At 39.7% G+C, this 27759-nt stretch overlaps 1 long non-coding RNA gene across 1 annotated transcript in view; it reads right to left on the bottom strand.

Moving 5' to 3' along the window:
• Nucleotides 1-1867: 1867 nt before the first annotated feature.
• LOC117975654 (uncharacterized) overlaps nt 1868-27759 on the bottom strand; it is a 144092-nt gene continuing 118200 nt past the window's right edge. Inside the window, exons 2-3 of the long non-coding RNA XR_004666004.3 lie at nt 7304-7385; nt 1868-6070 (exon numbers count right to left, since the gene is read on the bottom strand). This is a non-coding gene — a long non-coding RNA (uncharacterized LOC117975654). The remainder of the gene's footprint in view (nt 6071-7303; nt 7386-27759) is intronic.

Below are 27759 nucleotides of genomic sequence, written 5' to 3' on the forward strand. Positions count from 1 at the left end.
CCAGTCTGGCCTCGAACACCTGACTCAAGTGATCCTACCACCTCTGCCTCTCAAAGTGCTGGGGTTACAGGCACGAGCCACAGTGCTCAGCCCAGGTTTGGATATTAATCTTGCCCTTAAGAATGAAATCAAGGAAGCTGAGGGAAAGCAGCTTTGTGTAAAGAAAGCTGAATTGGAAATGAGGAGACAAGTTCTCGAGGATGTGTTTATCACGCCACTCCACCACTGCAACTGCCTTTCCACCTTAGTTCACTCTGTGTTGCTGTAACACAATACTACAGAGGTGGTCATTCATAAAGAAAATAAATTTATTTCTTATACTTCTGGAGGCTGGAAAGTCTGATATTAAGGTGCTGTTATGTGGTGAGGGCCTTCTTGCCATGTCATCCCATGGTAAAAGGCAAGAAAGGGTGAAAGAAATGGAACTCACAGCCTCAAGCCCTTTGATAACTGGCATTAATCCATTCATGGGAGTTAATGGGGGAGCAGTGGGAACACCTGGATCTGGAATCAGAGGCTCTGAGCTTGACCAGCCCCACCACTTCTGGGGCAGGTTTCTGGGCCTGTCTGAACATAATTGTCCTTAACCATGAAAGTCAAAATGGTACCCTTTCTTTCACAGGGGAGGTGTACAGAATAAACAAGGGAAAATCATGTAAATGTATTATAAATTGTAGAGAACCATACAAAGGCAGCAGGTTAGCTGATGTATCTGTGGGTCAGGGTAGTTGTTCCATGAAGTTAATATTGGGAGCAGCCTGGCCTGCTCTACATGACCTCGAATATAATTTCTGTTCTGCAACACACCTGCTCCTAAACAGCAACCTAGAAAACAGGTGTTTCTGGACATAGGCACCTGTCATCACCATAACAGCACTGGGCATTCTTATTCATACCACCTTTCCTAGTGGCCTCACCAGCTCTGGTCACCTTCCTGCAGATGGGGAAATGTGCCAGTCAGCCTAATCCATTCAGACTACTATCAGAGAATATCATAAACTGGGCGGGTTATAAACAACAGAAATCTATTTCTGACAGTTCTGGAGGCCGGGAAGTCCAAGATCAAGATGCCAGCAGATTCAGTGTTTGGTGAGGGCCTATTTTCCGGTTCATTTTTGCTGTAACCTCATGTGGTGGGAGGAAGGGGAGCAGGCTCTCTGTGGCCTCTTTTAAAAGGGTGCTTATCTCATTCATGAAGGTCCTACCTGTGACCTAATTAACTACCAAAGTCCCCACCTTCAAATTCCATCACACTGGGGATTAGGAGTTCAACACTGGTGGGATACAAACATTCAGTGTATAGCACACATACACTGCAGACTCCTATTTCCCCAGAATTCTCCTGCCAGCAGGCACTTCTGATGTTCCTCTTGCTGTTATAAGAATGCCTCCTACAGAAACCCCGAAAACTATGTCCTGCCTAGGAGCTGTTTTGAGAAGATGGATAAAAAACCTGAATAGGAGTATACAAGTTGGAGATAGAAAAAAAGTAAAACTCATAATTGTTCATTATTGAATGTTTCCAAAGGGCTAGGCATAATATTAAGTGCCTTGCATGCATTATTGCATCTTACACTTCCTGCAAAATTGTTAGATAGGTAATATTACATATGAGTAAATGAAGACTGAGACAATTTAAGTAACTCGCCTGAGTGCAGAATCAGAAGAGAACCAGATGGGCCTGTGTCTATACTCCATGCGCCCCATGGAATTCACACGTGAGCTAAGACTTCAGAAATACTGGACTGAATTTCAAGAAAAGAGGTAAGTGGATAAAAGAAAGAAGATATGAGTAAGTGAAATTCTAGCAAAACTCTTGGAGAACTTTGGAAAACAAAATTCATGCTTTAGTTCAGCTGATTACAGTCAAATACACTCTATTCGGTTCTGGCACTGCAGCATCAATACCTAAATGACCCCTTAGAAACTTTTAATGTAACTACCAGAAAAGGTATACCCACTTCTTATAGGAAGGTATTGATCTGTGTAGAATGAAAAAAGTTTTTGAAAGGTTTGATTAAAAATAAAAGTTTTTAACGGAGAAGAAAGTGGGCTGACAGCAACCCCCGCAGGTCTTGTGTTTGTTAATAGTTTTCACTCTCCCTGTCTTTTTTTTTTTTTTTTTTGGATATATGTTGCTGAGAAAGAATAAAATACAGAGACTAATGACTCTGACAAAAGGCTCTTCTTGTTTATTGATTAGCACCAGGACTGGGTTTTTGGACGGGTGTGCTGGTAGACATTCAGACTGCCAAAAATGAAACTATGCATTATAGATGGGGCAAAGAAATACTATAAAATTAAAAAGGCAATAAATTTAGAACCAGTACAACTAAAGTGCTTCTTCATATAGTACACGTTGTATATTATTCAGAGCAGGGGTAGTCAGATGAACGCCGAGGTAGGAATAAAAAATAGAGTTCCTTCCCCACAGTGAGTCATAGCTGTATACAAGCAAACAGGAAATGCCCCGACAACCCTTCCAATGAAAGTTGACGGATTCGCTGTGGGGCACAGGAAAACACGTTGCCAAATCAGGTAAAATGGTTTCCCAAAATTTAATCCACTCTACTACTGGAAATGCTGGGTCCTTACCAAGGAAAATAGACAAATTAACTGTGACGGAAAGAAGTAGATGAGCTATGCTGTCCCTCTGGGTCTTCATCCCTCTTAAGTGAGGTGTACCCAGGTAGTCAGGGAGGCAGGATGTGGGGACAGCTGGGGAGCAGCTGAAATCAAAGGGCAGCCTGAGAGACCAGTAGGGGGTAGACAGGAGACCTGGTCAATTTCGAGCAGCACTGTGTTTTTCTGACCTGGAAAAGAGAAGGAAACAGCTGTGCTTTGAGCCTGAATCCTTGTTTAAACCCGAGAGTGGCCATAGCTCATGTGTTCCCTAATGAAATCCAGAATGGACACTTGGATATTGAGAGTTCCCTATACTCCCCTGTCTAGCAAATAAGACTCCACATCAACATCTGGCCCTGTGGAGAAGCTCAATACATCATTGACAAACACACAGGGATACCGTGAAGATGGATTCAGTCTGAGAGGCTGCTTTAAAACCTCTCCGGAATTTAAGCTGCAGCTTTATTTAGTATAGTCCTAAGGCCCCCAAAAACAGACTGGAATTCCTCTTCAGCGATGATCTGAAGTTTTTAAGGTAAGTCATCTGGACTCAGCTCTGCAGACAAAACAATATTTCTCTAAAAGTGTAAATGACATTAAGGATGTGATCCACGAACACTCCCTTTTCAACTTCACTGTCTGTTGGTTGTGGGTGGGGTAGTTGCTTGATTGTTTGGGAGCCTGAGATATGGGGATAGGACGTAGCTTCTCGTTAATCCTGGGGCCATTAGACTCAGACTCTGTATTAGTTTTCTATTGCTGCCATAATCAATTACCACAATTTAGGGGCTTAAACCAACATCAATTTGTGATCTCAGAGATCTGTAGGTCAGACATCTGGGTTAGCTCGACTGGTATCTTTGTTTCAAGTCTCACAAGCCCCAAATCAAGGTGTTGGCCAGCTGGGCTCCTACCTGAAGGCTCTGGAGAAAAATCTAGAGCCTGGCAAAATTTCGTTGTGTGCAGCTGTGGGAGCTGTTTCCTGTTTCCTTGCTAGCTGTCAACCAGGGCCTGCACTTAGCTCTTAGAGGTCTGTCCCTGGGCTTCACATGTGGTCCTTGCATCCCAGCCAGCAACAACACTGCAGGTCCTGCTCACACTCAAAATCCCCATGACTTCCTCCTGGGCTGCAAAATTCCCTTCTTTTAAGGGCTTATGTGATTAGATTGAACCCACCTGAAAAATCCAGGCGCTCCACATATTTAAGGTCCATAGTCCTGATTATATCTGCAAAACCTCTTTTGTCCTGTACTGTAACATGCACAGGCTTCAGGGATCAAGTCCTGGATTTTTTTTTTGAGGAGTAGGAGGGTGGGAGCATTTTCCTGCCTATTAAAGTCTCAGAATAAGGCCAGGTAATAAATTGCTATGCATAGCCGGTGCACCATGAAGGACATTCACCTTTGGATGTCCTACAAGAATGGCAGATCTTGCAGTATGATCTCAGAGTAAAGATTCTTTTTCTGTCAGAGTTCATTGTATTTTTAGAAATGTAAATATTTTATCTTTAAAATGGCATAATGTCTTGCTTTTGTGCTTGTACTATGCATATGTGTACTTTAGTGTGTGCAGAGTAGGGGTGGGGGGGCGGTTGTGTGTCTGTACATTACTTTCTTCTCTTAAAAAAGGAAATCCAATATGCTACAAGTCCAGTATATTCCAATATACTGTGATTTAGAAAGGGTAAACCGTTGCCCTAAGCTTACATTGTAAATACACGCCAGAAATATAGCCCCTGACTTCAGTCATTCTGAACTCCTCTGCAGAGTTTACTATATCATACCGTCTTGCACAAAAATGTTCTTCATAGAAACCATGATATAATACAGTTATAAATAATAGGATTGGGAAAAAGTAAGATCCATCCCCATGTAGCTCTCCATATTTATTGGCATACAAAAACTACACATTCCCCCAAAATTGGTTAAAATGTAAACAAATAAAATAAATAATACTTCCTGAAATTTTTTTTCTTTTTTTCTTTTCTTTTCTTTGAGATGGAGTTTTGCTCTTCTGCCCAGGCTGGAGTGCAGTGGTGCGATGTCGGCTCACTGCAACCTCTGCCTCCTGGGTTCAAGTGATTGTCCTGCCTCAGCCTCCCTGGTAGCTGGGATTACAGGCACCTGCCACCATGCCCGGCTAATTCTTGTATTTTTAGTAGAGACAGGGTTTCACCATGTTGGCCAGGCTGGTCTCGAACTCTTGACCTCGTGATCCGCCCGCTTTGGCCTCCCAAAGTGCTGCGATTACAGGCGTGAGCCACCATGCCCGGCCCATCTGAAATGTTTTTACAGAGTAAAAAGTTCAAACAATTAACAAAAAGAAGGAGGAAGAAAATTATATGCATTCTCTGACCTTCACTTTATTAAAACTATCCTTTCAAGTCCATCAGGTAAAACTTGATTTAATGCTAGCTACTAAACATTTTTCTTGTTTTTCTTTTTCCATTTTTTTAAACCTGGCTTCATTGGCTGAGGAGAGATGTGAAATCCAGGCCATGGGTATTTCTCTGTAAATGCTCAGCCTCCAAATGTCAGATTTGAATACTGATAAATGAAGTAAACCATCTTGGCTACTACAGAGGCCCTGAGGAAGGGATATAATTTCTCCAACAATCTGATCAAATGTACACAAAATAAGCATTTTGCACAAAATATTTATTTTAAATGAGCTTTTCTTTGAACACATCTTTATGTTCATTTTTTAAACTCTGCCCTAATGAGAAAAGGTAGATTCGATGCAATTTTAGTTTTAGAGAGCATAAAACCTTCTTGCTTAGGTACCCATTGAATGGCTGATACTGGATTAGGAATTTGTTGTTGAGAATAATTAGTTCCATGCAAAACATTTCACATAAAATGTGTTGAAAGTCAGAAACCATACTGGGTGGAAAAACATACAATAACACAACAATATAATAGGATGTAATTTTCAAGCCATTTTCAGGTTAAATAAAACTCCTTCCCAACTGTACTTAATTCCTTTAACGAATATCCTAAAATGGTAAGAACTAGATTAATATTAGCTCTACTTAACTGAGAGTTCAATTAATTTTGTAGCAACTCCGACAAGGTTTGGAATAAAGAGAAAGAAATAAGGAATGAAGATTTGAAAAAAATAGGAATGTGGCTATCTAACTTAGCACCAAACACTCAACGTAAGTGTCCATACTTTCAAAGAGAGTAGAAATAAAACAAAACATAGTCTTTGATGATGATTTTAAGCAAAATAGCTATAGAAAAGAAAGAAGTTTTATCTCAAATAACTCAGTCATGACTCAGGCCGGGAAGAAATGTTAGCTGATTGGAAGTCAGTTGTGCATTTTCTCACTAAAGAAGGTTGTCTGCACGATGGAGTCCAGTATCTGCTGGGGAAAAGTTGCAACCCTTGGAGGCAAAAGAATTGTCCTCTAATGGGCTCCAGGTCTTCCAATTTCCACTTCATTCTGTGGCCCAGACAAGCAGAAAACATGTTTGAGGAATGATAAGACAAAGCAGTAAACATTAAATATTTTTAAATCCAAGGGTGGTCCTGAAAATTCTTGTCCCTCTACTTTCTACTCTGTCAAAGGCTCTCTTTGTTTAATCAATGAGGTTATTTTTTGAACAAAGAGAAATCAATATGCACTCAACAATCATCTCCTATGATCAAAATATGTCCCCCATTCTTAAAGCATAGCAAAGAAGGCTCAGTTTGGATTTTTAACAAAAAACAAAAACAAAAACCAAAAAAAAAACCACGTCATTCTGATGATGACTTGCATTTCCAGGAGACCGACAGTGCTATGCAATCTGATATTGAATAACATTTTCTATGACTGTGTTACTGCAGTTGAAAATATTTACTTTTAAAATTTTACTTTATAAAAATGTTTTCAGATTTTTTTTTAAAAAAGCAAAAGATACATATATATATGTATGTATATTTTTCTTTCCTCTTGGTTCTCTACTGCCAGTGTAAAAGATAACAACTATTGAGAGATTAGACATTCTTATGTGAACATGTACACACACACAAAGCAATGTTGATATACATACATGTGTATACATATATGGGTAGCTATAATTTTTAAATGGCTACACAAAATATATCTACAATTTTAAAATGGCTACATAGTATTATTTTGAGTGAATATTTATAATAACTGTCTTAAGCAACTTTCATTTAACTCACCCACTCACTTCCACTTCCTCTTACAAAACACAGTAGCATCTACTACCTGCTTACAACTTGCTAATAATAGGTTTTCCAACCCTCCCTCCCCACTGTCTACAAAGATTTAGTTCTGCTTGTCTTTAAAGCAAATTGCATTTGTAAGTGTAATTATGTAATTTAATTAAGCATGATATAAACCAATTAAATAGGAGTAGGATAGGACAAAGATATGTTTCTACAAAAGCTAAGTTTAATGCATTGGGAAGATTCTCTTAAGATGACTATATAATTAAAAAGAAAATACAAGTGAAGTGGGAAGTGAGACAACCATGAGGGAGAAAAAGATTGGGGCAGAAATGTGTAAATCTAAGAGTCTATATTCATTTTGCTTTACGGGTATTCTATTGTCTGGACAAGTTTAGTTATGCACATACTGAATAAAACAATTCCCAGCCAACAGCCCTGAGATTTCCCTGGCTTAAAACCACAGGCTCCTATGCCTTGCTCATATTACATACTCAACCTGGATTGGTGAGGGACTCTGTTCCACATTGTTCTCACTCAGGGTCCCGGATCTTTGGAGCATCCATCATCAGGAACAAGTGCTATTCAACATGTGGAGAAAATAGGAGGAAGATTGTCAGTGTTGGCTGCTAAAGATGTCCCCTTGGAGGTAACATATTTCATTTCCACTAACAACACATTAAACAAAGCAGGCCTATTGGCTAATCTCATCAGAGCCTGAATACACAATCCTTCCACCTGACCAAAAGGAGATGGCAACCGAATCTGGTGCACAATAACAGTGTTTACTCATCAAGATTTCAGTGACCCTGCCCCTTAAAACATAATCTGGACGTTACAGATCAAGCCTTAAGGATGAATTTATACAGAAGTAAATGATGTAGGATACCAGTTCAGACTCAAAGGAAAAGGCTTGGCTTGCATCTTTTGCCAGTTTCTCTGTATATTTCTTGATTAGTTGAAATTGGTCCTCTAGTATTGACTCTTGGAAAATATATTACTCATGGGAAATACATTCCCTGTATTCATGTCCACATCCAAAAATAATTTTCTACTGCATTTTTACTTAAGAGACAGTTTGACCTAGAAAATCCTTGAGGCTCTGTTTTTCTCAGGACATGATAGACAAAGTTCCACATTTTTTATCTCTGCATGTTATAGTGGGAAACTCTTTAGTCAGCCTGAGTTTTCCTGTTGATGGATGACTTAATTTTCTGTCTGTATGTTCTAAAGATTTTTAATGCCCATATATTTATTGGGATAAAACTCATATTTGAACATTATTTCAACTGTTTCTAATACGTAAGATATATTTTCAATACGTAGTCATCTCCCTTATTTTTGGAAAGTTTTCTTGAATAATATCTATAAATGTTTTATCCACTATTTTTTCTTCAGAGCTATTAATTATGTATATGCTGGGGTTTTTTTTTTTTTTTTTTTTTGAGATGGAGTCTAGCTCTGTTGCCCAGGCTGGAGTGCAGTGGCACGATCTCAGCTCACTGCAAGCTCCACCTCCTGGGTTTACACCATTCTCCTGCCTCAGCCTCTGAGTAGCTGGGACTGGGACTACAGGAGCCTGCCACCATGCTCAGCTAATTTATGTTTTTATTTTTATTTTATTTTTTTGTATTTTAGTAGAGATGGGGTTTCACGGTGTTAGCCAGAATGGTCTCGGTCTCTTGACCTTGTGATCCGCCCACCTCGGCCTCCCAAAGTGCTGGGATTACAGGCGTGAGCCACCGTGCCCAGTGTATATGCTGGTTTTTGCCTTAATTGCCTCCATCCTTACTTTTTTATTTAATATTATTCATAAATATTTGTTCAAATAATATTTTGTGAATACTGCCAACTTGCATCTTATCTTCTTCTATTGCCTTACCGTAACTTCTTTGAGTTCTACTTTGAGATCTCCTTTATAGCAGTATGTGATTCATTTTCTTGAAGTATCTTTTCATTAGTCAAGCGCTGGTTCTTTTCACTTACATTTGAGCGAAGTGAATTCATCCAGAAGAAGGTGTTAGCAAGAGCATTATGTGATACAAAGGCATGGTCATACCTTAGCCCAGAGGGGCACAGATGGGTGTAAGTAAGTGATGATATAGAAGTTAGTGCTGTAGTTGCTTGGTAGATTAAAATAACACTTTCTGATTTTGTAAATATGTGCTTTTGGGAGACAGATTTGGGATTTCCAAATCCGGAATTGTTTCCTGGAAGAATGGGTAAGTCTTTGGAAGTAGCTCTGACTCTCAAGTAGACACAGTGGGTAGGGAGCGAATTGGAATAAGAAACCGCCTTATAAACAAAGGTGGAAGATAGTAAAATAGACTGTGCGTTGAAAGAATGTGCAAAGAGAACAAATGGACTTATTGAAAATCCACTGTGCCTCATGCACCATGCATTTTTCCTACAATATGCTCAAGAAATGTGTTATAACTTCCAGGAATAATTTACCTTTTAAATTTACAGTAAATTTTCAACAGTGATGGGAGAAAGGGAATCCTTCAGGCATCTGCCTAGCTGTGTTGTTTTATTCTGGAGCAGATGTGAGTGTGGGTGGTTCTTTTCTTAGCCATTGTCCTAGTTCTTATAACAGGGGATTTTTAAGAAATCTTCTGATTTTTAAAAAAATATTGGCATGTGTAATTTAATAATGTCTTTATTTTCAGAATTATTTTGGTGTCACATGTACTAGGAAGAAATTTCACAGTTTTGTATCTTTAGGGTAAATGTCATTCATAACCTATATTATTTAAAAATTATAGGGCAGGTGCGGTGGCTCACGCCTGTAATCCCAGCACTTTGGGAGGCCGAGGCTGGCAGATCATGAGGTCAGGAGATTAAGACCATCCTGGCCAACATGGTGAAACCCCGTCTCTACTAAAATACAAAAACTTAGCTAGGCATGGTGGCACACACCTGTAGTCCCAGTTACTCAGGAGGCTGAGGCAGGGGGATGGCTTGAACCTGGGAGGCGGGGATCGTGGTGAGCCAAGATTGCGCCACTGCACTCTAGCCTGGTGACAGAGTAAGACTCTGTCTCAAAAAAAAAAAAAAGATTACAAGAACATTTGTGACATGACCACCTTCCTTATGTATTAGCATCTGGTTAATTGCAGCTACATGTGTTTCAGATATATTGTTTTTATTTTTTTCTTTTGAGATGGAGTCTCATTCTGTCGCCCAGGCTGGAGTGCAGTGGCACCATCCTGGCTCACTGCAACCTCTGCCTCCCAGGTTGAAGTGATTCTTGTTCCCCAGCCTCCTGAGTAGCTGGGTCTACAGGCACAAGCCACCATGTCTGGCTAATATTTTGTATTTTTAATAGAGACAGGGTTACCTCAGGTGATCCACCCGCCTTGGCCTCCCAAACTGCTGGGATTATAGGCGTAAGCCACAGCACCTGGCGTATTCTTTATTGGAATATAAAATCTATGAAGGCAATGAATTTGATTTTATTCTCCTAACCCTAGAAGTGTCTCTGGCATGTAAGTTTTTGAGAACATTGATTGTTTCTTCATCTGAAAACCAAACACAAAGTAAATGACAACATGTGCAAAATTTACAAACATTAAATAAATGCTTTTATAGTTTCCAATAAAACTACAAATAGAATTCTATAATAGTATGTTAAAGTATAAAGTTGTATAAGACCATCACATCAATTATTATAACTAAATATATTCACTGCTTACCTGGATAGAAAGCACCCAGGCATATTTTTTAAGAACAAATGAATAGATTGGTAGAAAAATGCATGCACGTACAGGGAGGTTTAGCTCACTACTCTTCCTCTGTTGCTTTCCACAAATACTTACTGAGAACTAATCTAAATATATATAGAAAGGAATAAGCTGCAGTTCTTGTGGACAATATACTCAATTTTTAGAGGGTATATTAGTACAAAAGTAATTAATAATGAAAAAAGATAAGGGCAAAAATGAAGATAGATAGATATCAAGGGTTATAGAAACATGGAGAAAATCTGAACTAGCTCTAGGGAATGGCTTCATGGAGGAAAACTTGGCTGAGTATATCTTCAAAATGAGTAGAAGGCCACACGGCAGAGAAAAATATTCCAGGCCAAGAGATTAAAATAATTCAGCCGGGCATGCTGGCTCACATCTGTAATCCCAGCACTTTGGGAGGCCAAGGCAGACGGATCACTTGAGGTCAGGAGTTCAAGACCAGCCTGGCCAACATGGCGAAGCCTTGTCTCTACTAAAAATACAAAAATTAGCAGGGCATGGTGGCGGGCGCCTGTAATCCCAGCTACTCAGGAGGCTGAGGCAGGAGAATTGCATGAACGCGGGAGGCAGAAGTTGCAGTGAGCCAAGATAGCACCACTGCATTCCAGCCTGGGTGACAGAGCAAGACTCTGTCTCAAAGTAATAGTAGTAATTCAAAACACAAAATGAGCAACACTGTGCCCTAGACAGAGTGAAAACTACTGGGACTTGATCCTGGGAAGTGAGGGAGGGAATGGCAGGAGCTCATCTCTCTTAAGACAGGGGTCGTTCAGGAAGGCATTCATTCGGTGAATGGAAATTTTTAAAATAGCGATTATTTTTTCTCAAATCTAAATTCTCTTAGGCTTGGCATGTTGCTGGTGTTGTTTAGCGACATCTCAGCTTTGAGCTGGCATCTCTCCAGCTCCCTTGGCTTGTCCTTATGGCTGCAGTCCGTCCGCAAGAGCTTCAGGCATTAGGACTTCAAACTATTGCATTCAAAAGCTGAAATGCAAGGAGCTGTGGCTTCAGGCAGAGAGGAACATCTCTGCCAGAAACTCCCATGAGGTTTTCCCAAATATACAGCAGAGGAAGATCACATGCCCAAAACTAAACAAGTAGCTCAGCCCCAGCTTCCCTGATAAAGAGGTCTCATCCAGACACTTCACACAAATTGGATTCTGCAGAAAAAGGAGGAGGAGGTGGCTTAAAGTAGGCAATAAGCAATGTTTATTGTCTGTATTTGGGGGCCAGATATGGAATCCTTATTTGATATCCTGTATTAATAAATGGGCTTTTAGCATGGTGTTAATGAATAACCATGGAAAGATTTGGTAGGAAATCACTGCAACAAGAGTCGTAATTTAGGAAGATGATTCTGTTGGTAATGGAAAGTTTAGTCTGGGGCAGGAAAAAGAATAAACATAGAGCAGCCAGGAGGCACTTACTGTAGCTTAGGTGAGAAAAGATGAGAGCCTGGACGAAGCAGAATCGGACATGGATGGCAGTAAAGTTGTTTTAATGTTATTTTCTTGATTATAGTAAAAGTAACTGATTGGCTGAGTGTTAGGGGGTACAGTTAAGGATGGAGTACAGTTAAGGATGGTGAAGAAATAAAGTTAACTAAAGGGTTTTTTTTTTCTTTTGGTGGTGTTGTTTGTTTCTTACATTAGCGGTAACTACTGAGGCTGTTGGCCAGAAAGGAAATGGTACAGATGGAAGAGATTCTCTAGCTGATGTGACACGAAGTTCAGGTTTTGATTTTGAGGTGTATGTGGAACTGTTAGTGTATTAGTCAGGGTTCTCTCGAGGGGCAGGACTAATAAAGTAGATGTAAACAAAAAGGGAGTTTATTAAGGAGAATTGACTCACATGATCACAAGGTGAAGTCCCACAATAGGCTGTCTGCAAGCTGAGGAGCCAGGAAGCCAGTCCAAGTCCCAAATCTCAAAAGTAGGGAAGCTGACAGTGCAGCCTTCAGTCTGTGGCCAAGGCCCGAGAGCCCCTGGCAAACCACTAGTGTAAGTCCAGGAGTCCAAAAGCTGAAGAACTTGGAGTCCAGTGTTTGAGGGCAGGAAGCATCTAGCATGGGAGAAAGACGGAGGCCAGAAGAGTTAGCCAGCCCAGTCCTTCCACGTTCTTCTGCCTGCTTTTGTCCTAGCCGGATTGGCAGCTGATTAGTTGGTGCTGGCAGCTGATTGAAGGTGGGTCTGCCTCTCCCATTCCACTAACTCAAATGTTAATCTCCTTTGGCAACACCCTCAGAGGCACACAGAGGAACAAGACTTTGCATCCTTCAGACCAATCAAGTTGACACTTAATATTAACCATCACAGCCAGGAATAATTGCACTGAAAAATTGCAATCTGTATCTCAGGCAAAAGGTCAACAGTTATTCTAGATATTTAGTAATAATTGGCATCAAAGTATTTTTTTTAATTCTATGGGAATATTTAAAACAGGCAAAGAGAAGGAAGACACAGGGCAGAAACTGGGGAAGTCACAAGCGTTTGCCTTTAATTATTAAAAGAAAGTATCCCAAACAAATATATTCAAGATAGAAAAGAAACTGGAACAAAATAATATCACAAAAACCAAGGAAGATGAGAACTTTAAAAAGAAAGCTTGTAGTCAACAGTGTCAAATAGCCTAAGAGTCAACAAGGAAGAGAATTAGAAAGAGGAGGTAAATGGACCAGTTAGGAAATTATTAACATTATTGAGAGCAGACTTGGTATAATATTACAGTAGGCTCTAACTGGACTATCGGATTTGAAGTAAAGCAAACTGATATTGCTATTTCAAAAATTTTGCAGCACTATGTATAAAAATGTATCTTATGAAGATGGCAAGGTCATATAATAACTTTTTTTTTTTTTGAGACAGAGTCTTCTGTCACCCAGGCTGGAGTGCGGCAGCGTGATCTCGGCTCATTGCAGCTTCTGCCTCCTGAGTTCAAGTGATTCTCCTGCCTCAGCCTCCCAAGTAGCGGAGATTACAGGAGCCCGCCACCAGGCCAGGCTAATTATTGTATTTTTAATAGAGATGTGGTTTCAACCAGGCTGGTCTAGAACTCCTGACCTCAAATGATCTGCCCTCCTTGGCCTACCAAAGGGCTGGGGTTACAGGCGTGAGTCACCATGCCCGGCCAAATGTTTAACTTTTAAAGAAAGCATCCAACGGTTTTCAAAGGTGGTTTTGTTAGTTCCCACCACCCCAAGCAATGGATGCTCCAAATCCTTACTAATATTTGGCTTTCTCAGTCTTTCCTTTTGAAACTTTAGCCATTCCAGTAGGTGTGTAGAGGTGTCCTGTTGTGGTTACAATTTGCTTTTCAAGTAAGAAACTTGTACTGGTCTCAATAGTCTCCACTAAAAAAAAATTTTTTCAACCAGAAGAAGACTGGTAAGAGAATATTTGGGTCGATTTTCATATTGATTTTTTTAAAGTTAAATACAAATGGAATGAGAAAATTAAGTGTTCTCTTGAGTCTGCAACTGAATTTATTCTCTAAGTCATCAAGGGAAAATGGGGACCATACAGGCCTCAGGCAGAGAATGGTAGACTAGAAAAGTGGAGTGGGTCAGCACATTGGAAATCTTGACATTGAAGAGTAGGGTTAGAAAGGAAGGGAAATGAACAGCTGTGATTAGAAAGATCAAGGTAAACATACAGATTTTGCCCTGGAAACAATTTGCTCAAGAAGAGTGGGGGGAAAAGTAACTGAAGTAAAGGAAGCCAAAGATGTGTGTGCTTAGTGCATTGGCCGTATTGTATCATGAGAATGGATAAGCAGAGTAACAAATGCATGAGCCGAGCAGTGAAGACACTGATAAAATAGAATGTGGAGAGCTGGATATTCCATTCCATTTCAGGAGTACTTCTCAAGTTCCCAGGCTCTCCCTAATGCCATGACACAGCAGGGAGTTTTGGTCACAGACCGTGTCTCAGAGACGCGCCTCCATTTATAAAGTGTGTGGGAGACTGGGGGCAAGACTGCAGAGGTTAATGTACAATTACTCTTTCTCCACACCTCTAGCAAAAACCAAAATCTACGTTGAAAGACCCTTTTTATACTGTCTGGATGCAATAAGTTGTCTTAAATTCCCTAGATAAAATATGCTAACTATGAAGCCTTGAGTAACATTTTAAAATCACTTATTTGAATACCTTGATGTAATTTTCAACATTTGTTACGACTCGTGACAGTAAGTGGTTAGGAATAAGTTGTGATTGCAGAGTTAATTTCAGAGTGGTGCTCCACAAGGCTGCTTCATGATTATTAACACCACCACTGCTTACCCTGGCAAGGGCCGGACTGGGCCACCATTCAGATACTGGCATGAGATACCGAGTGCCTTCATTACTCATTAGAATCAGAAAGCCAGTTCTGCTGGCAACAGCCTAAGGGGGCCAATTAGGACAGGATGGGTAAACAACTCCATGCCTATTGGTGCTGCCTCATGCTGATCTGCCGTGGTGGCAACCGCAAGCTAATATATTCACTGCACCCCTGGAACTTAATGGAAAAGCTTCATCATTGCTCTCATTCCACTAAATGTAATCCTAGAAATGATTTTTAATTTTATTCATTTACTTGAAGTAGTTTATTGAATACTACAAAATGAACAAGTCAAAAATTAATATCTCGATTTCTCAAGAAAGGATTAGGAGTTACTTAGACATTTTAAAGGAATTTCTGTTGTTTTTAATGTGCATTCATTATACTGCTCTGTGTCTGAGCCTACCATTTAAATACCTTCTTGTGTCGTTTTTTCACTGTGAAATCAAATGATATTGATAATGCGTGTCTGAATGCTAGTGATTCTCATTAGAGGATGGGAAGGTGGAGGTAACAAAAAAATGGATATTTAACTTGTAAAAACCAAAAATATGAATAATATAATATTTCTCTTTGTGATAATTTTACTATACCATAACTGAGATTTGCTAATTTAAAAAATAAACTATTTTATCGTATTGGGTTATTTGTTTTTGACATTACATTTCTGATAGGAAATTGTAGGTTTTGATCACTATCTTGAAGTTTTAAAGTTTAAAAAGGCCTTCAAGAACATTTTTATTTTGACGATGATAGGACACTCCCATCTGAATAATGTACATGAGGTTCACACAGAGCCTGGGGTCTGCCGTTCCAGGGCACGGGCATGTTCTGTGAGTGTGTGAATGTTGTCTTTCACAATCTTGCTGATGGATGTTAAACTAAAAGGAGGTTTACAGGGTTCATTAAGTCTAAATTTACTTTTTATAAATCATAAAAATGGAACAGGGCTTGAGAGAATACAGTATATATAAAATGATTTTCAAATTCTGAATGTGCCTTACCTGTCTGTCAGGAAAGCCTTGGAGGCAGGAATGTTCGTGTGTGTCCATGTGTTTCAAACGCTCTTCCGAAGCCTGTTTTTGATGTGGTTCTAGCCACACAGGTTCCCGTCACATTACACCTCCTGTCACTTGCCCACAAGGTTAGCTTGGTGAAATAGTCAAATGTACCAAGCTAAACTCAGCTCATTCACGTTGACACATGCAATAGCTGCCCACCACATCCTTTTCATCCTGCTTCAGGGGAAATTGGGTCAAAGACAGCTTCCCGTCTTTCCTGAGATTCAGAGTGACCACGTGACTAAGGTCTGCTCAGTGGGAGTGAGAGGAAATAATGGTTGCCCCAAACTGGAAACAAGCCAAACATCCATCCAGAGGGGACTGAATAGATCATCCTAACATACTCATTCTGTGAACCACTGCTCAGCACTGGGAGAATTTATGTTTGATAAAGAAAACAATCTGGATGGATCTCAAATAGTCACTCTGAGGAAAAGAAGTCCACAAAAAAGAGAGGACAGACTGTAATATTCTATTCACATACACCTCCAGAAATTATAAACTAATCAGCAGTGACAAAAAATAGATCAGTGTTGCCTAGAGAAGGGAGGTAAGGAGGTAGCAGGAAGCATGACGAAGGGGCCTGTGCAACTCTTGGGGACATTGGATGTGTCCTCTGTCCTGAGTATGATGACATTTTCACAGGTTTATACGTATGTCAAAAGTTACCATACTGCACACTTTACATATGGGCGCCTAGCATATGCCAAGTGTACCTCATAAAGAACCTCATAAAAGGGGTCTTTACCAGTGTAAAGGGCAGGTGAAACACATTCCAGCCATTTCAAATGGCAAATGCCAAGATGTTGTGTATGAAGGTGTGCACGTATATGCTAAGTGTTCAAGACTTGGCTTAGAAATGTAATGACACTTATCTGTTTCTCCGTGTCACGTGAAGTCCAAACTCCCTGCTCTCTTCGATTTTACCATCTCTCCTGTCTGACCCCCCTCATATGCTCCACATGGCACCTACACTAGACCACTCACCGTTTCCTGCATATGCAATGCAACTCTCTGCATTCATTTTGTTCATTTCCTGCCTTCATTTTACAATTTACCTCTCTCTAACTTTCTGTGCTTTGAATAAGGCTCTAACGAACTTCCACTCCCTTCTCATGCCTTCCCAGATAATCTTTTTTTTTCTAATTTTAGTTCCAATAGCACTAGTGCACATTATGTTTAGAATTTATTTTGTAATATTAGGCCAAGGCAGGGCTTTCATTCATCTTTCTATCTGCTGTGGCCAGCCTGGTCCGTAGTAACCGTTAATGAGCCTCAAATAGGTCTGTGAATAAGGCAGTAAATGAATGGATAATCTTATAAAAATTTTTAATAAAAAGAAATTACTTTTGGCCAAATAGGTGTGGTAGGCACTTCAAATAGGATACTTTTAAATGTCATGGCAATCTTGCGAAGTAGGTTTTATTATCCACCTTTTACAAATAAAGAAACTGAGACTCAGAAAGATGAATGATTTTCCTGCAGCCACAGGGATAGTAAGTGGCAGAATTAGGAGTGGAAGCCAGGTCTGCTCCTGATCAAAGTGTACTGTAAGGGCAGCAAAGGAATCTCCATATGTGTCCGGGTAGAGTGGTTTTACAATCCATGCAAACTTCTATCACTGTACTTATGACACAGCTTATATTCTTTTTTTAATTATTTCACTTTAAGTTCTGGGATATATGTGCTGAACATGCAGGCTTGTTACATAGGTATACATGTGCCATGGTGGTTTGCTGCACCTATCAACCCATCATCTAGCTTTTAAGCCCTGCATGCATTAGTTATTTGTCCTGATGCTCTCCCTCCCCTTTCAGGCCCCAGTGTGTGATATTCCCTTCCTTGTGTCCATGTGTTCTCATTGTTCAACTCCCACTTATGAGTGAGAGCATGCAGTGTTTGGCTTTCTGTTCCTGTATTAGTTTGCTGAGGATGATGATTTCCAGCTTCATCCATGTTCCTGCAAAGGACATGAGATCATTCTTTCTTATGGCTGCATAGTATTCCATAGTGTATATGTGCCACATTTTCTTTATCCAGTCTATCATTGATGTGCGTTTGGGTTGGTTCCAAGTCTTGCTATTGTAAATAGTGCAGCAATAAACATACGTGTGCATGTGTCTTTATAGTAGAATGATTTATAATCCTTTGGGTATATACCCAGTAATGGGACACAGCTTATATGCTACAGTGAGATTTCATCATTGCCAACTCTCAACTTTTCTTCAAGACATTTCAGGTTTGCTTTCGGATGCAGGCACATGCACAGATAGCATGGTTACCTCTGTCTTCACATTGCCCTCAGCACATGTGCACCAAGACCTTCAAATCACCTCATTGTTTTTTCTATCCATTTCATGTCTTGTGCCATCTTTCTTCATTATTAAAATAAAGTATGCTTTGAATGAAACCTGTCAAAATATTCCACAGAAACTTAGGACACTGGGACTAAAATGCCTACTCATTCCTGAGCAAAGATTTATTTAAAGATGTTTCTAGGTTCTCAGTGAGGCAACATTTGTCAGTGGTAAGGAAAAAGCATGGTATTAGCTGGGTGATGGTTGCTTGAGCTTTTCACAGGAATACACTAACAAGAAGATTATTTGATAAGTTCAGATGACCTAAAACAACAAGATTGCAGCACGTATAAATGAGGTCTGCTTTCAGCATCTGTCCCTTTACTCAAGGTAGAGACCAGAAGTCATGGTGGACTTCTTCCTCTCCCTCAACCACCACATCCTCGCTCAGCAGGTCCTGCTGACATCACCTCCAGAATACCGCTTGGATCTGGCATCTCCTATTCTCCCATCCAACACCACCTCTTACTCCCAACTATCATCATGTCGCACCTGGAGCAGTCCCGGCCTCCTAATTGGCCTAAACAATTCCACTCTGGACACCCTCCCTTCCATTCTCTACCTGGAAGTCACAGTCATTCTTTCAAACTGCAAACCAGATTGTGTCACCACCTGTTTAAACATCCAAAGGCTTTCCATCGATGTTGAATCCACACTCCTTATTTCATGTCCAAGGTCATCCAAGGTCAGGCTCTGCTGCCCCTGGACCTTGTCTCCTCTACATGTTCCGGCAGTGTCCACTGCACGCCCACGCTGTGGTGTAAGAAGCCGGTGTTATTCCTACTGGCAGCAGAAGCAGCTCATCTTACACCTGCCTGCTTCACACGGTGGTTCACTTCACGACCCTCTCAGGCTTCAGATTTTCTAGCTCTGGTCAAGGTGGTTTTAAAAATCTGCCTGGATTCCGGCATTGGTAGCTTTCCTTTTGGCATTGGTGTGTTCTTCTCCCACCCTGCCCCTATGCTCTGAGAGCTTAGACAAAGATATTTTAAAATCCCATACCTTGCATTGCTGGGTGTGCCGCCCTTAAGTCAGTTTAGAGCATGCCCCCACCCTGACACACAGGCTTTCCCCTCAATCCCTTTCCTGCTTCCAGACTGTGGCTGCCTGTCTATGGCCCTGATTACAGAACCCACCTGGAGATTTTGGCCTCCTAACTAGTAAGATTTCCTTGGCACTCACCTTCAGTTTCTAAATCTGATCTTCTCTAGAACTTCTAAACACTGGAGTCGACTCTCCTTAATCTCAAGATGCCACTACCTTTTTAAAGCTATTCAGCCTTTTTTTCTTAACGGTTTTTAAAATATTCTTAGATATACCTACTACTATGTATTAGAGCAGATTGATTTCAACTCCTAAAAGTTATTGTTATATTAGGTAAAGAGATATTATTCTCAATATTAACATAAAATTACGTTTTACAACATATGTGAAGGTGAAAGCTTTCATTAAAGCATGCTCTCTTTTGTTTCCTATGGATGAAATAAATTTAACCTGTATTTATGTTGCTAAAGTGGTATTAAGTGTAAGTGATATTAAGGTAGCATTAGTTTTCAATCCCAAGCTAAGAAATTGATTTATACATATTTTGTGAATTTTACCTAGATGAATATTAAAAAATGATGAAATCAATTTAAGTTAAAATAGTATGACTTAATTTCAAAATACATACACTAATATTACTGGATTAATACATAATTAATGACTTATTTAAAAATAGAAAGTTTCTACTATCTTACTTTGGATTAAAGTAAAAAAAAAATCCTTAAAATTTTAAAAAGTAATGATAAATCACAAAGCCAGGTAATCTTCAAAAGCCTTCCAGAAATTTGAGAGAGTCTGAAAAATTCAGTAACAAATGCCTAGAATCTAAAATAGTGGACTAATTTAGTTTAGTTTTATCTACATTTTGTTTAATCTCTTCTTCTAGTGAAACCTGACACAAAGCTCAGTGTGTCTGCCACAGGCGGCCCACGAAACACCTCATACTTGCACGACATCTCCATGAAGATCTTCAGCTCCCTAGGGATAGTATCCCCTTAGGTGATTTATTCCAATATATTCTCAAGTTTGATCTCAGCTGTCACTCAAAAGGACCAAGAAGATTTCCAAAATTAAAAATTAGAACCCAATTAATCTCCAGCATAACGTCAACACGTTTCATATTTCCTTCAGTGAGCCAAGAAATTTTGGAAGGTGACATCATGTCTGCAAAAATGTCACACCCGGGAGGAAAGGTTCTTTGACTCATTAGAGTATCCCTTTGAGGTGATACTGTGCAGAAAAAGTGTTGAAAATGTACAGTTGTCCAAAAAGGGATACGGTGGCTCACTTTTCTTCCATGATATACAGTATTTGAGATTCATTGCTCAAGAACTTACGATCTCATGAAATCGTTCTGGTTTGGGGGACTTATGCCACATAGATTATAAAAACACTTATTTTCCTGTTTTCCAGGACATTATATCAAGAACAGTGAGAAAACAGATTAATAACTGCAGAGAAATTAAATGTAGACAATGGTTATTATCATTATAGGAAAGACCATGGAATTCTTGGCTTATTGCAGTTATAGAGGCTGAGCACAAATCAGTATCTCCTTTCATGCTAATTGTTCCTCTGAGGAGGCTGATGAAATCATCATTTCTTACATGCAGTTAAAAAGGCAGCTTCTTGAATCCCAATAAAATGTTATATTATATTGCGATTCATTTAAAAATTTATCAGTTTTTGGTTGAAAAATATTAGAAGTTTATTAAAATGATATTAAACAGCATAAATATTTTGTTAAAGACCTTGCTTCATGTTCATCTTCTTGCAAAAACAAACATGAAATAAAGACAAGTTAATATAGGAAATCTTTTCTTTCTCTTAAAACCAGTTCTCTGTTACAGCAATATGCCCAAAAATCACGTCCCAATCACAAAATCCATCTCATTCTTTCAAGAAAACAAATATGCTTTGAAAAATACCATGTGTTCGTATTTTAAAAGCTTAAATAATTCATAAAATATACATTATGTGTTCCTCCCTTAGTTATCTCATTTTTTTACTGAGACTTGTTTGTAGATCACTCCCAAATTTGGATATACAGATGCCCAAACCACTTTCTAAAATTTGGTCCACCTTCCCAGCCACCTGGTGACATGTAAGCCCACCTGCCATGCCCACACCCCGTCTCAGCATGGTCACAGAGAAACTCAACATCTTCTCCAAACCTGCTTTTCTCTTTGAAGTTCCTATCACATCTTTTTTCCTAAACTCAGGCTGAACATCTAGTCAACTTGGACTGTGATTTCGTGGTATCTCTTATTCATCTTCTCCTTGCATACCACTTTCTTGTTTCAGGCCCTTGGTGCATGCTATCTTTTGGCTCAATGATGAGAGTGTTCCCTAGACTCTCACTAACATCATTCTTTTCCTACTATAATCAATCCTACCCATCTCTTCCAGGTCATCTTCAAATAATGGAGTCTCTGTCCATTTACCTGCATCAGCATTCACTGGCTCACCCATGTGCTGACACATGGCCCAAGTTCATCACCACAGCCCTTCAGGCTGTGTAGACTGTGGACTGTTTCCCATGACTTCCCTTCATGGAGTGGAAGACACAATTTCTTACATTGTTTTCCTTCCGTGGCTGGTTCAAAGCCCTTCCTCCTCACCTGTATATTCACATTCTGTGCTCCCTCCAAGCCCCTCTCGAAGCCAACTTTTCCACTAACCTTCCAGTCTTCAGCAACTCCCTTTTCGGAACTGAAATATCAACTAAATGGTGCCACCTCTGTCAGTTAACACTTCCCATCATGTGCAGTAGTCATTTCTGCATTTATCATATCATACCATATCAATCATATCATATCATATCATCTCCTTTACTTTCTCCCAACCAGAAACTAAACTTCTCGAAAGACAGCATCTTATTATGTATTATTCCCATTTATCTTGAGAAATAAAATAAAGTGCTTAATAAATTGCAGATTGTTTGCATTTTGCATATTATGGATACTGCATTTTTTTTACTTTTAGCTATAATAAGGAATTATAAATTAAATATTGTTTTATATAGAGGAAGTTGATTCTTCAAAGTTTGTCTTGTCAGAAATAGTCAACTGAAATAAAGACACCTGTAGTGCCTTAACTCTTCCAGTTCAGCTGTGATAACTAGGAAACCCACTGATAATTTCACGTAAAACTCAGGGCATTTGGTCTTCACTTGTACTTATCATGCAAGAATACTAAGTATTTTACAGAGCGTGACCTTAAAATTATGAGATTGATCTCACAAGTCAAATGAGAAAACTGAAATCTTATGCAACGGATAAACGATATATCAAAAGATAGCAAAACACAACCACGTGACTAAGGGCATTATGTGAAGAATGCAAATATATTGGCTAGAAACAGCCATATGTGAAGGAAATGAGATACTAATATATCAATATATGAGTTCAGACACATCATGTAATAATAGAATTGAAGTAGATTCTAACAATCAATATCAATCATTCTCTCAGTTTAGAGACTGTTGCCCAAAAACCTGAGGAGTCATCATCTAACCCCTTATGGAATATTTTTTATGATAAGGAGCTAGCAACCTTTAGAGCAGCACTTTTTGATACTTCTATAATTCAAACAGTTGTAAATGTCATAATTACATACTTGAAAACTGATCAAACTTTTGTCTCTGGTCCCATATCTTTAGAGAAAAGTGCACTTCCACTAAAATACCTTCACAACAATCAAGACGGTGATTATATTTATCCAAATTATTGCTTAGCCAAGACACGCCTTCCCTTCTTCAGTGTTATTAGATGACGCCCACCAGCATCCTAGTCATGGCTCCCTAACATACACTCGATTTTGTTCATTCATTTAGCACACATTTCTGAGGGGTTTGAATATGCAAGCGTTGAGCTCTAACCTGAAGGGGAGACAAAGATGGACAAGGTAATTTACTTGCAAAGTAATCTTCTTTATTTCTGTGTCATGATTCCATGATATTTGCACTGGGAATCTTGGATCGTTTGTTTTTGTCTGGACAATTGCAGGTATGACAGCCAATTTTGAATTATGCAGGTTTGAGAATTTCTCCAAAAATGTGCCATTGGCCAAAAGTTCCAAGAAAAACTAATATTCCATATAAAATCCCAGTGAACATTTTAAGCATGTCCTATATATTTAAACAAAGAATACATTGCTTGGTATGTGTGTGTGGCCTGGACGGAAAGTAAATACACAAAGGCTATCTTTTAATATCGCATATGATAAGGTCAAAAGAAATGTGCCATGTGTTCATTCCTGATTTTGATTTGACCACCTGTACTGTGAGAGTGAGTCCAACAGTTGGCAAAAAGAGTCAGTTTGAGCATAAGAAAACATCCAAGTGTGGCTAGGTTTTGCAGAGGAAGGGACGTTTTCCAAGGATCACATAATATGATACGTGTACCCACTCTTGGGGATGGAAACCAGTTATATATTCTGGCTTTTACTATTTTCTTAAGCCAAAGCAGAGATGTGATGAGTCCAACTCATAAAAATTCAGGAGAACATATATATATATATATATATATATATATCTTAACAGATGGGGGAGCCTGCTATTTCAAACAGCTGAATTAGAGCAACTTGGAGTGTAAACCCACCTCTCTGACCATCTCTCTGTGGCCAATCGCATAAATGGTTTTAATTACCCCTGCGTAAATGGAAACTATAGAATAATTATTTGCATGTTATCACAGTGTTCGCTGCTACTACCAGCTTCCCCCACGCAAAGTATGTAACAAGTAAGGTTTTGCACTTTAAACTTTCACTGGCCTGATTGCCCTGTCCTCAAAAGATCCAATCTGAATGCTGTTCTCAATTTCCCTGCCACACTCGACACCAGGTAAGCATTCTTTACTCATTCCCAGCCCTTCTCCCTCCTACAACATAGCAAGGAGTGATCTGATAAACTCACAGAGTGGTATTAATGATTTACGATCCCTCCCAGCAGCGTTTGCATTTTTATAGGGGTCAAATGTTTAAAACGTTCATCTCTTGTGGTGGAATTTCAGGCATGATTGGCAGCATGGACCTGAGGACTGTAGTCTCAGCCCCTTCAAGTCTCGCCCCATAGACAGCTCTCTAGTTTGCCTGCAAGTAAGGACAGCTCTGAACATTATTGTTCTGTGTGATTCATAAGATGAAAACGGTTATTTTAGGTGCTTGGGTTATAAGGATGGGAGAACAGATAAATACGTTCAATTGCTCCATAGTGTCTGTATCACTAAAACGCCCCATCTCCTCCCTCTCCTTCCTCCCACAAAAGTGCGGGCATTCTTTGCTGACAGTGAAAGTTTCTAAACAACCGGATCGTCAGCGCAGTTGCCTCTATATTTTTTAAGGACTCCACAGATAAACTTGATGCACAGAAAGACTGAGAACCACCCTGCTGGGGAGTTCACATTTTCCTCCTGTTACAGTTCTTGGTAGACTTTGGGTGGCTGAATTTGATCTGTGAATGAGGTTCTCCAGGAGCCAAATACCCTGGTTGAACTCATAACTCCATGAGCAGAAAGCATCCCCTGACGGACTCACCGGACAGTGTCCTGGCCACCATTGTTATAACCAACCTGGGCTGAATTATTCTGACTTTTAAAAACCACAGTACTTCTGGAAGAGAGACACCGATAGCTGGTCTTCTGACACAAGCAGCTAAGAGTAAACGTCACTTAAGAGGATGTGCTATCATTTTAAACATTTAAAATAAAGCTGATAACAGGAAAAAGATGACAGAAACAAATGAAATTAATATGATCTCAATACATAAGCTAAGTCACATATTAGCAAAAGCAAGATACCCATTCAACACATAAAATATTAACTTCTGGAGAGCGAGGCTGCCAGGGTTTGTGTTGCCCCTGGCTATGTAAGAGGAGGCTTTCTTCCCAGTTCCTTCCCCTTCTCCCTTACAGTCTGTTCTCCAAATGGAAGCCAAAATGATACTTCTTTTTTTTAATTTTATTATTATTATACTTTAAATTTTAGGGTCCATGTGCACAATGTGCAGGTTAGTTACATATGTATACATGTGCCATGCTGCTGTGCTGCACCCATTAACTCATCATTTAGCATTAGGTCTATCTCCTAAAGCTATCCCTCCCCCCTCCCCCCACCCCACAACAGTCCCCAGAGTGTGATGTTCCCCTTCCTGTGTCCATGTGTTCTCATTGTTCAATTCCCACCTATGAGTGAGAATATGCGGTGTTGGTTTTTTTGTTCTTGCGATAGATACTTCTAACATGGAACTAGATTATGGCTTAACTTTGCTCAAAGCTTCCAATGGCTCCTTATTGTTCTTAGACTATATATTGAGCCTTCACAACGTCCTGGAAGGCCCTACTTGATCTGGCCCAGCTATCTCTTTAGTTTTGTCTCCTGCCACTCTCCCTAGAGTGCAGGGGCCCGGCACCTGGACTTCCATGCTGCTCCGGAACAAATCACTCTTTCTCTTGCCTCAGGGCCCTTGCATTTCTTGTTTATTCTTCCTCAACTTTAAGGCTTAATCTAATCAGCCATTAGATTTAGTCTTCTATTCAAATGTGACTTCATCACAGGGCTTTTCTTGACCAGTCTAGTTGAAACAGCACTCCCTGCTTCTCACTCTGATTTATTTTTCTTCTTAGCACTTAACTCCGGCAAACATCGGTTGTGTATCTTCTATTTCTCTCCCAGAAGAATTTGAGAGCAGGAACCATGACTCTTGTTCACTTGCTTTATCTTTAAGGCACATAACAATGTCCAACACATAGTTGGTGTTCCACAATAGTTATTAATAAAACAATGAATAAAATGACCATTATCTTATGCCTGACTGATGCATAATTTCATTTTTAACCCTTACAATGATTTTGTGAGTAGGTGTCGTTAACCCCAAACTCAGAAAGGTTAAGAAATTTGCCGGAAGTAATAAACAAATAGTGGAACAATAATAAAAATGTCAGCTTGCCAGTCCCCAGAGTCCAGAGCCTGGTTCACCACACTCTGCTGACTAACACAGAGAAAAGAAAAATCACAAGACATTAATGCAAATGCAAACATATCGGTAAAAGATCCTTCTGTTTATTATGTATATGAACCTCCAAAGGAAGACTGAAAGCTATTTGAAACTGTAGGGTTTCTCAGAACCTTCTGTAGAATCTTGGGTCTAAACTGGTTTATAGCTTTCCAAGGAAAAGAAAGATTGCTTGCAATCAGGGAGGCTGAAGAGCCCACTTTGTTTTCAGAAGGGAAAGAATAAAACAAGAATAAAACAGAAAGAAAAAGACAGAATAAAAAGAAGGAAAAAAAAAATACTTCCCCTACCAGATGCACTGAAACAGAACTGTCAAACGTAGCAAAATCTTGTAAAATGTTCCTCTGCTGTAGGCCATAGAATAGAACTGTAATAAACTCTGACCCATAAAAAGTCATGTCAACATTATAACCTGTTTTTACTAGCCCTTTAAGCATGGGGAGCAATTGATCTAAAACAGCTTGGCTCTCTTCGGTTCCCAAGTCTCCATGAGAACCCAGCCTCCAACATGGGTGTTCAAATGCCTCTGGCACCGAAAGCCAAAAATAGGAGCTAGAAAATTGCAGCTATTTAGCTATTTGCCCTGGGCAGATGTTTGATATTTCCAAGAGCAAAACAGCCAAAAGGAAAACTCCCGAGGAAAAGTACCTTTGCAATACCTGTTGCCATGGAATTATTTAATCTACATCCTGTGTCCATAAGCAAAACAAATATCCATGTCATCCTCAGCTGCTGATTTTAGATGTCCCTAGAAATCACACTAAGAAAGTTTTTTAATGCAGTGAAAGTAGTCGTATCAATGCCTCAGGACAGATGAGGTCTGACTGTCTCCCTACAGCGAAAATGCTTTACCATATGAAATATAAATGTGGAAAAATTCGAGTAAGATTTTTACAGGTGTCAACATGAACACTCATTCTACTACATACTTGTGGAATGTTAGCTAAGCCTGCCTTGCAAATATCTTTTTCTTCTACATTCCTAGAATCTACAGGGAGAGCTAGGGGAAATTAGGCAGGAAGCCCAGCAGTGCCTCAGCAGATTGTAAATTGTGACATCTTTCTGATCTTGTTTTTGATCATCCTTCTGAGGGACTGAGTGTCTGAATTCGTCTCAGCTCAAAGGCGCGTGGTCTTGGCTAAGAGCAAATGGGGACATTCGTTAATTAAAGGCTCGCTGAGGTGGACATATGCTCACGGTGGCTGAACGGTCTCACGATGCATCTATCACTGCCCATTTCTGCGACGGCCTCGTGGGCCGTCACTCTGTAGCTTCACATTGTGGATGGATTGACTGACACAGTTCAGCAGTTCAGTGCAGTTCCGCAAACACACTTTTCCTACCTGCCTGTAAAGAGCCAAGGGCTTTGCTAGATGTGGATGAGTGATGCAAGCCCAACTCTCAAGGAACTT

Source organism: Pan paniscus, chromosome 14 (genome assembly GCF_029289425.2).
Source record: "Pan paniscus chromosome 14, NHGRI_mPanPan1-v2.0_pri, whole genome shotgun sequence".
In the NCBI taxonomy this organism is placed as follows: domain Eukaryota; kingdom Metazoa; phylum Chordata; class Mammalia; order Primates; family Hominidae; genus Pan; species Pan paniscus.